Consider the following 12,602-nt stretch of genomic DNA (forward strand, 5'->3'; position numbering starts at 1 on the left):
CTACAATGAGAAACGTGTAAAGTGTCATGAGGTACAGATACAATGTCAAAAGATCATATTAATAGTGAACTAGTGACCTAGGGTATACAGAAATGAGTAAATGACGTAAAAATCCACTTCCGGGGTCCACTTGGTGTGTGCTTGGGCTGAGCATTGAAGCTTTTATGTGTAGAGACTTTTTCTGGAGTTAAACGCCAGCTTTTATGCCAGTTTGGGCGTTTAACTCCAATTCTTATGCCAGTTCCGGCGTTAAACGGCGGGAATTCTAATGCTGATTTGCAACGCCGGTTTGGGCCATTAAATCTCGGACAAAGTATGGACTATTATATATTGCTGGAAAGCCCAGGATGTCTACTTTCCAATGCCATTGAGAGCGCGCCAATTGGGCTTCTGTAGCTCCAGAAAATTCACTTAGAGTGCAGGGAGGTCAGAATCCAACAGCATCTGCAGTCCTTTTCAGCCTCTGAATCAGTTTTTTGCTCAGGACCCTCAATTTCAGCCAAAAAATATCTGAAATCACAGAAAAACACACAAACTCATAGTAAAGTCCAGAAAAGTGAATTTTAACTAAAAACTAATAAAAATATAATAAAAACTAACTAAAATATACTAAAAGCATACTAAAAACAATGCCAAAAAGCGTATAAATTATCCACTCATCAAACATCCACTCTAAGCTTGCTCAGCTTTTGAGGAGGAAAGAATTTGGCTAAGAAAGCCGTGACCAGCTTATCCCAAGAGTTCAGGCTATCTCTAGGTTGAGAGTCTAACCATATTCTAGCTCTGTCTCTTACAGCAAAAGGGAAAAGCATAAGCTTATAGACCTCGGGATCAACTCCATTGGTCTTAACAGTATCACAGATCTCCAAAAATTCAGTTAAGAACTGAAAAGGATCTTCTGATGGAAGTCTATGAAACTTGTAATTCTGTTGCATCAGAGAAACTAATTGAGGCTTTAGCTCAAAATTGTTTGCTCCAATGGCAGGGATTGAGATGCTTCTTCCATAGAAGTTAGAATTTGGTGCAGTGAAGTCACCAAGCATCTTACTTGCATTGTTGTTGGGTTCGGCCATTACTTATCTTTCAAGATTCTCTGTAAGGTTTTCTCTAGATTGTTGTGCTTTAGCTTCTTTTAGCTTCTTCTTCAAAGTCCTTTCAGGTTCAGGATCTGTTTCAACAAGAATGTCCTTGTCCTTGCTCCTACTCATATGAAAAAAAGAGGACAGAAAAGGAAGAGGAATCCTCTATGTCACAGTATAGAGATTCCTTTATGTGAGTAGAAGAAGAAAAGAATAGAAGAATGATGTAAAGAGAAGAGATGAAGAATTCGAACACAAGGAGGGAGAGAGGGTTCGAATTATAAGAAGAAGAGAAGAGTGTTAGTGATTAAATAAATAAATAGAAGAAGATGAGATAGAGAGTTTTCAAAAATAATTAAAAGAAAAAGGAAAATATTTTTGTTTTTATTTTAAAATTTTGTTAGAATTCGAAAATTAAGAGAAGAAATAGAATAAAATTAAAATTTAAAACAATTAGTTAATTAAAAAGAATTTTGAAAAAGAAGTTAATGATTTTCGAAAATTAGAGAGAGAAAAGTAGTTAGGTGGTTTTGAAAAAGATAAGAATTTTTAAAATCAAACAAAAAGTTAAGTAGTTAATTGAAAAAGATTTGAAAATCAATTTTGGAAAGATAAGAAGTTAGAAAAGATTTTTAAATTGATTTTGAAAAAGATATGATTTGAAAAAGATATGATTGAAAAGATATGATTAAAAAGATATGATTGAAATTTATTTTGAAAAAGATTTGAAAAATTTTTTTAGAGAGATTTGATTTTGAAAATTAAAGTTAATGACTTGACTAACAAGAAATCAAAAGATATGATTCTAAAATTTAAAATTTGAATCTTTCTTAACAAGAAAGTAACAAACTTGAAATTTTTGAATCAAAACATTAGTGTCAGTAAAGATTTTTGAAAATTTGAAGTAAAAATAAGAAAAAGATTTTGAAAATCAATTTTTAAAAATTTTTTTGAAAAACATAAAAATGAAAAAGATTTTATTTTTTTGAAAAAGTTTTGAAAAGATAGGATTTTTTAAATTGAAATTTTGACTTGACTAATAAGAAACAACTAAATTTTAAATTTTTTTGACTCAGTCAACCCAAAATTTCAAAATTTATGAGAGAAATAAGGGAAAGATATCTAATGATGCATGCAAGAACATTATGAATGTCAGGATGAACACCAAGAACACTTTGATGATCATGATGAACATCAAGAACTTATTTTTGAAAACTTTTCAAGAAAAGAAAAGAAAAACATGCAAGACACCAAACTTAAAATTTTTAATGTTTAGACTCTAAGGATTCAAAAATGCATATGAAAAACAAGAAAAGACACAAAATAAGAAAATTTTAAGATCAAACAAGGAGACTTATCAAGAACAACTTGAAGATCATGAAGAATGCAATGCATGAGTTTTCAAAATTTTTTTAGAAAAATTAAAACATGCAATTGACACCAAACTCAAAACTTGACTCTAGACTCAAACAAAAAACACAAAATTTTTTTTGGTTTTTATGATTTTATTAATTATTTTTGGATTTTTCAAAAATTAATTTTGAAAAACAAAAAAGAAGAAAAATTTTGAAAGATTTTTGAAAACTTTTTGAAAACAAAATAAAGGTTGAAATAAGAAGAAAATTACCTAATCTGAGCAACAAGATGAACCGTTAGTTGTCCAAACTCGAACAATCCCCGACAACGGTGCCAAAAAATTGGTGCACGAAATTGTGGTCTCTGACAGCGGCACCAAAAATTTGGTATGCGCGATCGTAATCTCAACACTTTCCTCTGAACTCTGCACAACTAACTAGCAAGTGCACTGGGTCGTCCAAGTAATACCTTACGTGAGTAAGGGTCGATCCCACGGAGATTGTCGGCTTGAAGCAAGCTATGGTCATCTTGTAAATATCAGTCAGGTGGATTCAGATGGTTATAGAGTGTTGATAATCAAAAGATAAATAAACATAAAACAAAGATAGAGATACTTATGTAATTCATTGGTGGGAATTTTAGATAAGCGTATGGTGATGCGTTATTCCTTCTAAAACTTTGCTTTCCTACTGTCTTCATTGAATCATTCATATTCCTTTCCATGGCAAGCTGTATGTAGGGGATCACCGTTGTCAATGGCTACTGTCCATCCTCTCAATGAAAATGGTCCAGCTACGGGTTACGTAGGGCTAATCATCTGTCGATTCTCACTTGTGTTGGAATAGGATCCAGTAATCCTTTTGCATCTGTCACTATGCCCAACAGTCATGAGTTTGAAGCTCGCCACAGTCATCCCATCCCAGATCCTACTCGGAATACCACAGACAAGGTTTAGACTTTCCGGATCTCAAGAATGTTGCCAATTAGTTTTAGCTTATACCACGAAGACTCTGATCCCACGGAATGGAAGGCTCTATTGTCAGGAGAGACAACTATGCATCATGGACCAGGAATCCAAGAGATATACATTCAAGCTTGTTTTCATGTAGAACGGAAGTAGTTGTCAAGCACGCATTCATAGGTTGAGAATGATGATGAGCATCACATAATCATCACATTCATTAGGTTCTTGTGTACAAATGAATAACTTAGAACAAGAATAAGCCTTAATTGAATAGAAAAATAGTAGTATTTGCATTAATACTCGAGGTGCAGCAGAGCTCCACACCTTAATCTATGGTGTGTAGAAACTCCAACGTTGAAAATACATAAGTGATGAAGGTCCAGGCATGGCCGAATGGCCAGCCTCTAAGTCTAAGGAAAAATGTTCCAAAGATGATCTAAGGATAATCCAAAGATGTCAAAAGTCCAAAGATGTCACTACAATAGTAAAAAGTCATATTTATACTAAAATAGTTACTAGGGTTACAGAAATAAGTAAATGATGCAGAAATTCACTTCTGGGCCCACTTGGTGTGAGCTTGGGCTGAGCATTGAAGCTTTCATGTGTAGAGACTTTTCTTGGAGTTAAACGCCAGTTTTTATGCCAATTTGGGCGTTTAACTGTAGCTTCTATCCTGTTTCTGGCGTTGAATGCCAGAATAGGGCAGGAAGTTGGCGTTTGAATGCCAGTTTGTATCGTCAAAACGCGAGCAAAGTATAGACTATTATATATTGCTGGAAAGCCCAGGATGTCTACTTTCCAACGCAATTGAGAGCGCGCCATTTAGGTTTCTGTAGCTCCCAAAAATCCATTTCGAGTGCAGGGAGGTCAGAATCCAACAACATCAGCAGTCCTTTTTCAGCCTCTGAATCAGATTTTTGCTCAGGTCCCTCAATTTCAGCCAGAAAATACATGAAATCACAAAAAAATACATAAACTCATAGTATAGTCCAGAAATGTGAATTTTGCTTAAAAACTAATAAAAATATACTAAAAAGTAACTAAATCATACTAAAAACTACCAAAAAATAATGCCAAAAAGCATATAAATAATCCGCTCATCAGTAATCAATCGCCACCCTCACGAAAGCATGCCGATTTCCCTCTATGGCAATGCTTTTCAAGCATGGCATAAAAAATGTGGCCAAATCATATTTCAGTGGCCACCCTCGCAAAATCGTTGCCATTGACCACTTTTGGGCATGTTTTAAAAGTGTGGCAAGAAAAAAGTGTGCCGACAGTCCTTTTTTCTTGTAGTGGTAGTATATAAAAATAATATTTATTTATCCTTACTAAATTTTTAAATTTGACCCCATAATAATTTTTTATTCAACTTTTGACACTTGATAATCAATTTGAGAATTTATATTAGATATCTACTATAATGATCAATTTTCAAATTTAAATAAGATTGGTGTTCTTTCTTAGAAATCGACTCGAAATAATATTATCTATCCATTTGTGTTTCTTCTTTTGAAATTAGCTTTAGTTTTTTCATAACTACACTAATTGAATGAACTTTTTTAACTATGAATATCATCAAGAGCTAATTGTATGAAAGTTGAGTTTTAAATGATTGTTTAATTACATATATTAAAAAAAGACATTTTAATTATATTGTCAAGGTTTCAAAATATGGAATAAAAAAAATTAAATTTTAAATTATATGTTATTATTTAAATTACTATTTTAATATTTTAATTTGTAATTAGATATTTTGAAACCTAATCATATTTTACAATAACAAAATATAATTATAACACTAATTATGCTACGTATACATAAAATAATCACTTGAACAAAATAAATCTTAAAATATAAATTTTGAAATATAAAATACATATTAAAAATAAGTAAAATAATATATGTGTTCATACCCTGGCCCAACACTAAGGCCAGGACTAAATAAGACAAAAAAGGCCTAATCCATGAGATTGGCCTCCCCACATAACCGACCTTCTCGGAAGAGGTCGGGTTCGACATAGACTCCATCATTAGGAAGTCGGAAACGAGGGTTGGTTGGCAGATAACACCTATTTGAATAAATAACTGCCCCTAAAATCTCTCAACTCACTTTCAGGAGTCAAACCTCAACTTCCCTAAGATAAAGGGACAGTTATCCTCCTTAAAAGGTGGAACTACTCCAACGGTGGTTATGGGTTCACCACTATAAGTACACTGACACACCTCAGGTATCTCTAAGTTCCCATACTTTCCAAACTTGCTTAGACCCTTGCTGACTTAGGCATTGGAATGTCTTTGCAGGTACCACCCCCATTCACTCACACAAGTTGAACGGAGGCTCCTAGACGGGAACCAGGTCAAAGGGCCCCCTCCTTCGAGTGATTGGGCTAACCTTACAAGTCCAGCCTGTTAATCTTCGATTACCCATCTTAACATTGGTGCCGTTGCTGAGGACCTGAGAGATCAACCAGCAATGCCGGGAATTCACCCGAAGATGGCCACGTAGCATCCGATTCTGAGCAAGAGAATCTGGACATTGGGAACAACAACGCAGACATAGCCCCTCACCAAGAGGTGAACAACCAGAATAGAGAAGGTACCTCTGGGTTAAAGGACCCAAAAGCAAACTTTTTTGAAGAGCACAAATCAGGAAAAGAAGGACAGCCCCATGCAACCGACTTCATGGGATTGTTCCATGCCATCAAGGGCGCCTGGAGCAGCAGGAGCAGGAGTTAGAGCGATAGCAAGAGGCAGACAGGAACCTGAGGAATGAGATAGAGTGACAAAAAGAGTTAGAAGAAAAACTTTTAAGGCTGGAGTCCTCCCTCAAAAGCCGAAGCTCTCGTAGCAACCGAGAAGATTCACCATTGGGAGGAGAAGACCCGTTTAGTGAGAACATAATGAGGGCAAAAGTTCATAGGAACTTTAAAAGTCCTTATATGGACCTCTATGACGGGACCACAGACCCAAAGCATTATTTAAACAACTTTAAAAGTTAAATGTACCTGGCCGACGCTTCTAATGCTTCTCGTTTCAAAGCTTTTCCCGACCACCTTGACAAAAGCAGCGATGAAGTGTTTCGACAGTCTCCCACCAAGGTCGATCACTAGCTTTGATGACCTCTCGCGAAAATTCCTGATGCGATTCTCCATCCAGAAGGATAAAGTAAAACACACACCAAGCCTCCTAGGTGTAAAACAGGAGGTCGAAGAACCTTTAAGAGACTACATGGAAAAGTTCAATAAAGCGTGCCTGGAGTTCAAGAGCTACCCATAGAGGCAGTAATCATGGGCCTAGTAAATGGACTCCGAGAAGGTCCCTTCTCCCAGTCCATATCAAAAAGGCACCCGACCTCCTTGAATGATGTACAGGAAAGAGCCGAGAAGTACATCAATATGGAGGAAAACGCCAGACTACGAGAGCCAACCTGGCGATCTGGGCACTCACACTCATTGAAAGAGAAAGAAAGAGAGCCCAAGAAAAAAGAGGAACTCGGCCCTGAAAAGCCCAGGAGATATCACTCTTATACTCCTCTAAGAGTTTCCCTAGTTGATGTATACAGGGAAATTTGCCACATTGACTGCTACGACCTTAAAAATGTGATAGAAAAGTTGGCTAGGGAAGGTCGGCTTGATAGATATCTCATGGAAAGGTCGGACAATCATGGAAAAAGAAAGTGAGATGACAGCGACCGAAGAGATCCACCACCACAGACCCTAGAAAGATATATACATATGATCTCATGGGGATTTAGGGGAGTGGGACTCACAAAGTCATCTCGCAAGAGACATTTGAAGGAAGTCTACCAGGTTGGGAGTGAGGCCTCTGACCTCCCGACCATCTCGTTCATCAAAGAAGATGGGCAAAAGATCATCCCAGGGCATGATGATCCAGTGGTGATAACCATGGTCCTTGCCAACGGCCATCTTCATAGAACCCTGGTAGATTAAGGGAGTTCAGCCGACATCCTTTTCAAGCCAGCATTCGATAAGCTGGGGTTGAATGAAAAGGAGTTGAGAGCTTATGCTAACACCTTGTATGGACTGGGGGACACCCCAATAAAACCACTAGGATTCATACCCCCTTCAGATAACTTTTGGAAAAGGGAAAAAATCCAAAACTCTGGGGACTTTATAGTCGTCGACGTGGGGTCAGCCTACAATGCCTTAATCAGTAGGACTACCCTAAATCGGTTCAGAGCAGCGGTGTCCATCCCTCATCTTTGCATGAAATTTCCAACACCGGAGGGAATAGCAACCATCCGGGGAGACCAGAAATTGGCAAGGAAATGCTACAATGAAAGCCTGAACCTGAGAGGAAAGGGCAAGGAAGTTCACACCATAGAGCTCGGAGGGGTCAGAGCTAAAGAGGAGCTGCGGCCGCAACTATTGGGGAAAAAATGAGGAAGTACAGGTCGGAAAAGAGGAAGGAAAAAACACCAACATAGGAGCTAGCCTAGGGGGAAACTTGAAGCAGAGGCTGATAAAGCTCCTACAAGATAATTCCGACCTCTTCGCTTGGAAAGCTTCCGAGATGCCAGGGATAGAACCTGAACTCATGTCCCACAAGCTTTTAGTATACCCCGGATCGCGACCTGTACAGCAGTGGAGGCGGAAGCTAGGACCAGAACGGGCTCAAGTAGTGGGGGAGCAAGTACAAGCCCTCTTAGAAACTGGCCAATGTAGTGCTTGTCAAGAAGCAAAATGGCAAGTTGAGGATGTGCGTCGATTACACTGACCTGAACAAGGCGTGCCCCAAAGACCCATACCCACTTCCCAGTATTGATGCCCTACTAGACTCTAGCTCAGGGTACTAATACTTGTCATTTATGGATACCTACTCAGGATATAATCAAATCCCGATGTACAAGCCGGATCAAGAAAAAACATCTTTCATCACGCCTAGAGCAAACTACTGCTACGTGGTCATGCTCTTTGGATTGAAAAATACTGGAGCCACATACCAAACGCTGATGAATAAGGTGTTTGCTCCTCATCTTGGGAATCTAATGGAAGTTTACGTCGATGACATGTTAGTAAAAACCAAGGGGGAGACTGACCTCTTGATGGATCTCTCACAAGTCTTCAACACCATAAAGTTGCATACAATGAGGCTGAATCCCGTCAAGTGCACCTTCGCGGTAGAGGCAGGAAAATTTCTGGGATTCATGCTGACACAAAGGGGGATTAAAGCAAATCCCGACAAATGCAAAGCAATCCTAGAAATGAAAAGCCTGACTTGCCTAAGAGAGGTCCAACAGTTGAATGGCCGACTTGCCACTCTCTCCAGGTTCCTGGCAGGATCAACACTAAGATCCCTTCCACTCTTCTCTCTACTAAGAAAATGATGCCAGTTCGAATGGACTCCTGAGTGTAAAGAAGCATTCCAGGAGTTCAAAAGGTTTTTAAGCCAACCTCCAATTCTGACCTGACCTATAGTCGGGGAAGAACTCGTCCTGTATTTATCCGTAGCAGACAAAGCTGTAGCATCAGCTCTAAGACGGGAAGATGAGGTCAGACAGCATCCTGTGTACTTCACCAGCAAAGTTCTACAAGGCCCTAAACTAAGGTATCAAAAGCTGGAGAAGTTTGCATACTCCTTAGTAGTAGCCTCACGGAGACTACGGGCTTACTTTCATGCTCACACAATAAAAGTTCGAACAAACCAACTCATGAAGCAAATCCTCCAAAAGATGGATATTGCGGGTAGAATGGTTTAGTGGGCGATAGAGCTATCTGAGATCGACTTAAAATATGAAACCTGGACGGCGATAAAAGGCCAATGCCTCATGGACTTCGTAGCAGAATATATAGGAGACCAAGAGGAAGAATCTACTACATGGGAACTATATGTAGATGGGTCCTCAAACAAGATAGGAAGCGGCGCAAGCATAATACTGGTCAACAAAGGGGAACCCAAATAGAAGTCTCTCTCAAATTTGAATTCCTAGCTTCCAAAAATCAAGTAGAATATGAAGCCTTGATTGCATGACTAAAGATGGTAGAAGAAGTCAGTGCAACAAAAGTTGTGATATTCAGCGACTCTCAAGTGGTGACTTCCCAAATAAACGGAGACTATCAGGCTAAAGACCCCAATATGAAGAGATACTTGGATAAAACCTTGGAGTATCTTAGGCGCTTTGCAGAAACTGAGGTCAAGCATATAACTCGGGATATTAACAGTAGAGCAGACGCCCTCTCCAAGTCAGCAAGTACCAATCTAGGGGGGACTAACAAAAGTCTGATACAAGAGACTCTCCAAGAGCCCTCTGTGGCAAAAACGGAAGCTAAGTAGGATGTCCTTGAAACCTCTGGATTAGACCTTGGATGGATGAATCCTCTAATCGAATACCTAAAATTTGACATCCTACCCCAAGAGGAAAAAGAGGCTAAGAAAATCTGGAGGAAAGCACAGAATTACACTTTGGTGAAAAATATCCTCTACAAAAGGGGAATATAGACACCATTATTAAAGTGCGTCCCGACCTCAAGGACAACTGAAGTCTTAGAAGAGGTCCACAATGGTATCTACAGAAAACATCTCGGAGCCAGATCGCTAGCAAGGAAAGTCATCCGAGCTGGGTTCTACTGGCTGACCTTACAAAAGGATGCCACAGAATTTGTGAAGAAGTGCCAGCCATACCAAATGTATGCAAACTTCCATGTTGCTCCCCCGGAGGAGCTTATTAGTATAACTTTTCCATGGCCTTTCGCAAAATGGGGATTGGATTTGTTAGGACTATTCCCCCAAGCGCCTGGACAAGTAAAATACCTAATAGCGGGGGTAGACTACTTCACGAAGTGAATAAAAGCAGAACTATTGGCCACCATCACCACTTAGAGAAGTCAGAAGTTTCTCTACAAAAACATTATCACAAGGTATGGAGTACCTCACTCCATCACCACTAATAATGGCACTCAGTTCACCGACTCAACCTTTAGAAGCCTAGTAGCCAGCATGAAGACCAAGCATCAGTTCACCTTGGTGGAACATCCATAGGCAAATAGAAAAGCCAAGGCAGCTAATAAAGTCATACTAGTAGGGTTGAAGAAAAGGTTGCAAGATGAAAAGGGAACGTGGGCTGAGGAGCTCTCACAAGTACTTTGGGCTTATCGAACCACACCTCAGTCCATCACAGGGGAAACTCCCTTTCAACTTGCTTATGGCATAGAAGCCATGATACCAGTTGAAATCAACGAGCAAAGTCCAAGGGTAAGCTTCTACGACGAGGTAGGAAACATGCAAAGGCATAAAGAAGAACTTGAGTTACTCCCCGAAGTCTGAGAACAAGCCTAAATAAGAGAAGCAGCGTTGAAACAGAGGATGGCAAATAGATACAACAAAAAGGTCATTCGAAGAAGTTTTACCCCAGACGACTTGGTTTTGATCAGAAATGACATTGGAGTCAACAAATCTGGGGATGGAAAGCTTACTGCCAATTGGAAAGGACCATACAAAATTAGAGAGGTCTTAGGAAAAAAGGATACTATAAGGTGACTGACTTAAATGGCATCGAGCTACCCAGGTCGTGGCATGCTTATAATATGAAAAGGTACTATAGTTAAAAGTGAACTCCACTCCCTAATGTCCTCTTTTCCCGACTTCATAGTTTTTTCCCTAAAAGGGTTTTCCTGGAGGGGGTTTTTAACGAGGCATCAAAGTGGAGACTAAGGGGCAACAAATTGTCAAAACTTTTAGTAGCCAAAAAGTACCTTTGCAAATAAATAAAGATCTTTTTCCCATATCTCTTATAAAAATTCCTTTTTACTTTTATTATCATTATTATTATTATCATTCTTTCTACAAAACGCGCCGGCTTAAGCTCGACAAAGCGTGAAAATCCCATGAACCGACCAGGATAGTCGTTAGGATAAAAGGACGAGGTACAAGTTGGTGTAAAAGGGTTATAAAAGTATATCATAAAAAACTCGGAAGATAGTCGACATACAAGTCGGAAACCCGAGAAGAAATAAAATGCATCGCAAAAATAACCTAAGTTATGAAAACTCAATAAAAGAAAAATTGAGTATGAGGAATACCAAAAAGAGATAAGAAAATCCACTAAAAAGCAAAAGGCAGAGGCTGTCCCAAAGTCTTTGAGAAAAATTCGACATAACTCAGACAAAGGCAGCCAGCCTTGACAAAAAAGGTTTTCGAAAAAAGGCAAAAAAAAGATCAAAAAGGTTTTTTTTTGCAACCTAAACAAGAAAGCATGCAGATAACAAGAATATCCTAAACCCTTATCCAAAAAAAAAAGAGTATTTTTAATATTTTTGTCTACGGCCACAAAGGGCCAAGAAATGTCAAGTACCAACCACCACCACCATAAAACAAATATAAAAATTGTTTAAAAAATAGGGGACCCACAGGCCGGGACCCCATATATCCATAACAAATTAAGAGGAAGGAAGATCACTACCACTAGGAGAAGGTCCATCACCACCAGGACCAGGGAGAGTAGTCGGAGCGCCATCAGGGAGAGAAGTTGAAGCAGGACCAGTGGAGGACAAAGCGGGCTGATCGGGACCCTGAGAAGGAACTCCTGAAGAACTCAGAACATCCTCTAGCTGGGCAGGGGATTCTATTACTCTCTACCCCGAGTCTTCAGGTCGGAGTCCTTCTCATGTCGGGGAGGATAAATGATGGCCCCACCAACCACAATCTTGTCGGGGTCCAGTGGAGAAAGATCCAGGTCGGGAGCAATGACCCCAACCTGTTCCTTGAAGATCCTCCACGCCTCCTCGGCAACTTCAGGCCCTCCACCATGGCACACTGGCCCAGTGGTGCACGAAATTGTGATCAATACTTTTCACAACTCAAATAATCCCCGGTGATGAACCCAAAAACTTGGTGTTCAATACCATGGCATAAACACAACTTCGCACAACTAACCAGCAAGTGTACTGGGTCGTCCAAGTAATAAACCTTACGCGAGTAAGGGTCGATCCCACAGAGATTGTTGGTATGAAGCAAGCTATGGTCACCTTGTAAATCTTAGTCAGGAAAACTCAAATGGTTATGAATGATGAATAAAACATAGAGATAAAGATAGAGATACGTATGTAATTCATTGGTAGGAATTTCAGATAAGCGTATGTAGATGCTTGGTCCCTTCCGTCTTTCTGCTTTCCTACTGTCTTCATCCAATCCTTCTTACTCCTTTCCATGGCAAGCTGTATGCAAGGGTTTCACCGTTGTCA

This window comes from Arachis duranensis, chromosome 3 (assembly GCF_000817695.3).
Source record: "Arachis duranensis cultivar V14167 chromosome 3, aradu.V14167.gnm2.J7QH, whole genome shotgun sequence".
Taxonomy (NCBI): domain Eukaryota; kingdom Viridiplantae; phylum Streptophyta; class Magnoliopsida; order Fabales; family Fabaceae; genus Arachis; species Arachis duranensis.